The sequence below is a fragment of the Trichomycterus rosablanca genome, chromosome 10, assembly GCF_030014385.1.
Source record: "Trichomycterus rosablanca isolate fTriRos1 chromosome 10, fTriRos1.hap1, whole genome shotgun sequence".
Lineage (NCBI taxonomy): Eukaryota > Metazoa > Chordata > Actinopteri > Siluriformes > Trichomycteridae > Trichomycterus > Trichomycterus rosablanca.
Window position 1 is genome coordinate 6,353,555 of NC_085997.1, and position 6,000 is coordinate 6,359,554.

General features: G+C 41.0%; 1 non-coding gene across 1 annotated transcript; it reads left to right on the forward strand.

The window, feature by feature from the left end:
- The first annotated feature begins 2,185 nt into the window (after window positions 1-2,185).
- trnal-cag (transfer RNA leucine (anticodon CAG)) lies at window positions 2,186-2,268 on the forward strand. Its single transcript has one exon. It is a non-coding gene; the product is annotated as a tRNA-Leu (tRNA).
- Window positions 2,269-6,000: the final 3,732 nt, after the last annotated feature.

A 6,000-nucleotide genomic window follows, 5' to 3' on the forward strand; every position in this document is an offset into this window, starting at 1 on the left:
ATCAGCCATAACATTAAAACCACCTCCTTGTTTCTACACTCACTGTCCATTTTATCAGCTCCATTTACCATATAGAAGCACTTTATAGTTCTACAATTACTGACTGTAGACTGCTCACTCTGTTTTTCAATGGTCATGACCCCCACAGGACCACCACAGAGCAGGTATTATTTAGATAGTGGATGATTCTCAGCACTGAGAATCAGGGCAGTGGTTCATTATTCCTGGTTCAGTCGATTAAGACTCCCATGAAGTCATCCAAATATCAAAGCATCCCCACACAATCACACTTCCACCACCTGGTGGTATGATGGATGTTCTTATTGTTTCTTATTATGGAATACATTCATTCATTCACTGCCTGTTTTATCCTGGTAATGATCACTGTGAGTCTTTTTTGTTATCAAAAAAACTTCAAAAAGTAAATAAAAAAGATAACAATAATATCATTTCAGTTATATCAATAGCAGCGATCAAAATAAGAAATAAAACTCTGATGCATTTTAATACTGTAGCATTATAAGTTCATGCGTTTCTGTCAAAACAAAACAAAAAAGGTATGTAAATAAAACTGTTTAAGAGTAAATAGGGCGGTAATGACATGGTAACATTGACAGACTGGCCTAAAGATTGATGCTGCAACGAATTTCGCCTTCATTTTATCTTTTCAGATTCTGAGTTGCTCCCAAATGATCATAATGTTTCTGCACTGGAGAATGCGGGCATCGATCCCACTACCTCTCGCATGCTAAGCGAGCGCGCTACCATTTGAGCTAATTCCCCTTACGAAGACCCCACCTTTACTAATGTACTAACAGAGCGTTGATGCTGCATTATAAAGTCAGGGTGCAAGTGCTTAAGCTCAGACTCAGCTTTATAATCATTCTATTATATAATATTACAGTTTTTCTCAATTGCTTTGGTGCATTTCTCTGATCAGAATTAAAATTCTCATAACTGTTAGTTCAGCCTCCACAAGATTTAGTCATTTGTGCACATCATAGTAGCAGTTTCTCATTCCTTCCAACAAATTGCAAATGCTTTTGGACATGCATCAATTGCTTCCATACAATTCTCTGCTGTTTTATAACATTATCATTTGCTATGTCATGTCAGTCAAAATGAACTATACTTATGAATGCTGAATAGTCATTCCTTATGAAACTAATAGTCCTCATTTCATTGCTTGAATCATTACATACAAAAATGTTGAACTAGTTGTCAAAATCAGTATGTTGTATGTTCCAATTCAGTTCCAATATGTACTGCAATATTGTTTACAGTTGTGCACAGCTCTACCCAAAGGGTGTTTCTTATGTTTGTTGTAAATAAGTTTGTACTTTGCTTTAGCACAATGCTGTGAACAAATTAGAATTGCAAAGAGCATATGCAGTAAAAATGTGAAACATACATATTGAGTGTCTTGTACTCATTTACCTCACTAAATACAGTAATGTGTAACTTAACTGTAGATTTCAAATGGGTGTGCTATTAGTGTATAGTGCTGTCTTGAGCATTTTCAGGTAGTGTAACCATGATCTGACTTTTTTGCATTGGAAAACACTTACAGAGTGAACTGTCACAATGAAAACATGACAAAGCCATTTGACTATCTTGTTCGTAAACAATGGTGTCAGGACTATTTATTTTGATGACACTGACACTTTCATTGTCTATCCATTTTGACTATCCATTTTGAGCAAGTGACACGCTTTTGCAGGTTATAAACTAGGTTTTGCAGTTTGTACTAATTGTTTTGAGAAATGCACTTATTGTTGTGCAAATGTTAATAGTAATGTGAGAAATGCACCAAAGCGACTGAGAAAAACTGTAACTGTATTCATATTATGCCGTCTAGTGGACGATTGAATAGCCTACAACAAGCACAAACCGGGTTTGAGTTCGTAACAAATAATTCAGTCAGTTAAAATGCCTGGACCTAATACACTCATACCAGAGAAAACACTCTCTAACACGCTAGTGACGTTACAGTGCTAAGAATGATCCATCCAAAAAACATTATTTGGTCAGTTGGAGATCTCATATGGGGCTCCCTTTCTATTGCTATATGGTTTACAGCCTAGTGACAAAGTGTACAGTGCAACAAATGGGTTACAGATTAAGGAGGTCGTACAAATCTTAGTACGTGGTGTGGGTGAGGATGGTATTATTCCTACCGTGGCAAGTCAGGATGGCCGAGCGGTCTAAGGCGCTGCGTTCAGGTCGCAGTCTCCCCTGGAGGCGTGGGTTCGAATCCCACTTCTGACAGCACATGCTTTATACAAATTTATGTCATTAACCCTCTACCATACATAATAATGTGAAAAGATATAACAGTTCGTACAAATCTTAGTCCTAGTTTGTCTTAGTTTTCTATTACATTAAATTTTAATGGATTAACAGAGCGTTGATGCTGCATTAAGTAAGAGTGCAACGTGTTTAATCTCACGTACTCTTTTCTATATTATGTGGTGCTTTTATACCATCACAAACTCAGTTTATTGAAAATGTTCATCCCAGCTTTTAGGACAAACTGAAAAAAGATCAGCAGTTCACACGACGAAAAACCAACAAAACGTCACGTACCGCTACTTTAAAAAAAAAAAAGTCGTTTCAGATAAAACTCCGAGACATAAATTACAAGTTATTGCGTGTTTGTCAATTTCAAAATCAAAAATGATTTAAAAAAAAAATAAAAAAAAAATAAAAAAAAAAATGATTTGAGTGAAAATTGAGCGTAAATGTCGTTGTAACATTGTAAATTTTGATGCTGTGTTTCAGTAAGCAATGACGCAACAAGTTTCATATTACGTGATGCCTTAAATGATCATAATGTTTCTGCATTGGAGAATGCGGGAATCGATCCCGCTACTTCTTGCATACTAAGCGAGCGCTCTACCATTTGAGCTAATTCCCTCTACTATGAACCCACTTTACCCTTTGCAAATTGTAATGTACTGACAGAGCAGAGCGTTAATGCTGCATAACTGTCTGTACCACTGACAGACGGACTTAAGGGTTGATGCTGCTTTATATAAGGGCCAAAATAGTGCAGGATATACCAAATGTTTAGTGCAGTTCAAAAAGTCTCAGTCAGCCGACAGTGCCAACATGCAGCCATATTTGGGGATGAGGTCTTTTATGAAGTGCATTCTCTTTGATTTTGTTGGACTTGTAGGAGATTCTTCTGTTCTTGTTGCAGTGCTGCTGAAGGGTTTTCTTTTTGATGGTTGGGGGGGGGGGTGTTTGTGATAATATGTAACTGTAATAGCTTACGTGCCTTTGCATCTTTGATCCCATTTTGAAGGTATAAAGCATGAGCTGTCAAAATGGGAATTCGAACCCACGACTACAGGGGAGACTGCGAGCTGAACGCAGCGCCTTAGACTGTTGGCCATCCTGACTTGCTTGCACGTTACCAATGCCAATTTTCCTCAACACCCCCACATGGCCTAAGATTTGAACTGCAAGCTGCTTGAGCCACAGCAACAAGGCGCCGAGGAACTAATAGGCAAAGTTTTGCTGGAGTCCAATCATAAAGACCAATTCCCATTCCGGGAGTCAAACCCAGGCCACCTGGGTGAAAACCAGGAATCCTGACCGCTAGACCATATGGGAAACTGCAAGGCTCAGCACCGGCTGACGCCAGCATCAGCAACTTCATTCCGCTCTGCCAAGTCTTTGTCACCTTGACAAGACCTGCATTGTTGGATCTGGGGTACAGAGAACCATACACAAGGAGTTAGAGAGAAAAAAATTGAAAGAGAATAGAAACCTTCGAAGCACGGCATACAAAACGACAGTGCCGTGATCCGGATTCGAACCGGGGTTGCTGCGGCCACGGCTTCCCAGCGGTCTGCCACTGGTGGCTCACGTCAACTGCTTCCTGATAGACTGCAGTCACAGTTCCAACAGAACAAGCTGCTTGAGCTACAGCAACAAGGCGCCGAGAAACTAACAGGCAAAGTTTTGCTCGAGTCGGGAGAAAACCAGGAATCCTGACCGCTAGACCATATGGGAACTACTGGCACCTGTGAGTCTGCGGTCGTGACTTTCCTGAAACTCCGGCCTCATTTCTGTCTCTTGACTGAAGAGAGAATATAAACCTTCGAAGCACGGCATACAAAAAGACAGTGCCATGACCCGGATTCGAACCGGGGTTGCTGCGGCCACAACGCAGAGTACTAACCTTTATACGATCACGACTTCCCTTCAGTCTGCCAGCGGTGCCTCACGTCTGCTGCCCCCTGATAGACTGCAGTCATAGTTCCAACAGAACAATGTGCTTGAGCTACAGCAACAAGGCGCCGAGGAACTAACACGCAGAGTTTTGCTCAAGTCCAATTCCCATAGCAGGAGTCGAATCAGGGCCGCCTGGGTAAAAACCAGGAATCCTGACTATATAGGAAACTACAAGGCTCAGTATCGGCTGGTGCCAGCATCAGCCACTTCCTGCTCCCTGGTAGACTGCAGTCATAGTTCCAACAGAACAAGCTGCTTGAGCTACAGCAACAAGGCACCAAGGAACTATTCTGCAAAGTTTTGCTCGAGTCCAATCATAAAGACCAATTCCCACACCAGGAGGTGAACCCGGGCCGCCTGGGTGAAAACCAGGAATCCTGACTAGACCATATGGGAAACCGCAAGGCTCTACACCGGTTGACGCCAGCATCAGCCACTTCCTTCCACTCTGACAAGCCTTTGTCACCTTGACAAGACCTGCATTATTGGATCTGGGGTACAGAGAACCACACACAAGGAGTTAGAGAGACAAAAAAAAGCCATAAGGTAACTGAGCCAGCCAGGAGTGGAACCTATAATCTTCTGATCCATAGTCAGACACGTTATCCATTGCACCACTGCTTAGACCAATTCCCATACCGGGAGTCGAATATGGGCTGTCTAGGTAAAAACCAGGAATCCTGACCGCTGGACCGTATGGGAAACTGCAAGGCACAGCACTGGCAAAGACAAAGAAAGGGAAGCGCTTCAGTCCGATTGAAACACTTTTGAACCAACGGTCGCTGTGTCGCGGCGCCTGGGATTAGTTCTGCTGGCAGACAAAGCTATTTCTCCATAAATCAGGGCCTGAACAGAGAAACCGACCGACGTTGAGGTGATTCGGCTCTGGACACTCCCCTGCAGTTTTCCTTCAGTGGACAGGTACATGTTTTTCAGGTGCTCACGGTGAATTGTTGGCTTCGCTACCCTGTTTAATTCGTTTCTACTAATAATTGATAGTGTAGCACCTAAGCTTGCTAATAACAGTAACAAAAAGGCACTAACATTTAACTAGGTTTGAATAGCAGTATACCTTGAAATCATGAGAGATGTTAAGGTGAAGTTAAACAGCTAACACATTTATTGCCATACAAGCAATGAAATATCACATATAGCGCTGCAAAAAAACCTTAGAAATAAAGAAATAAATAAGCTCTTACAAATAGGAATTATGTTAAGAGATCTTCAATTCAATACCACTCCTTAGATTTAAAGAGGTATAGATTCAAAAATTAAGTTCTAGTCCTTGAATGTGTGTATTAAAGGTATTTTCCTATGGCTGTTTTACCCAGGTAGAGTAAATAGTGTGAGTAGGTTCTTATCTGGTCCTGGGCAAAAACTCTGATATATCCGGAGTCTTCTGTAAACAGTCTTAACGGTAGGCCACACCGCTTCTACGACCATCAACAGTTTCACAGGGCTGGGCTCGCCATCACAATTCTCCAAGTTTTTCTGTGCGTCTAAGAAAAACCAATCTACACAGATAGTGCAGAACAATGAATGCTCCTATTCTTTTATGTTCCCTAAAATTAGATCTCTAAGTTATTTTCTTCATTTCAGAACATCTTATGACATGTACAAAAACTAAGGATGCACCTTGACTACAAATGATTAATTAACATTCATACATCACAGCAACATTGACATTTAACATGTAAGGAATTACTATACATCCCTTCAGTATTGGTATTTTAGCACTGACTAATGAATTACTACTCT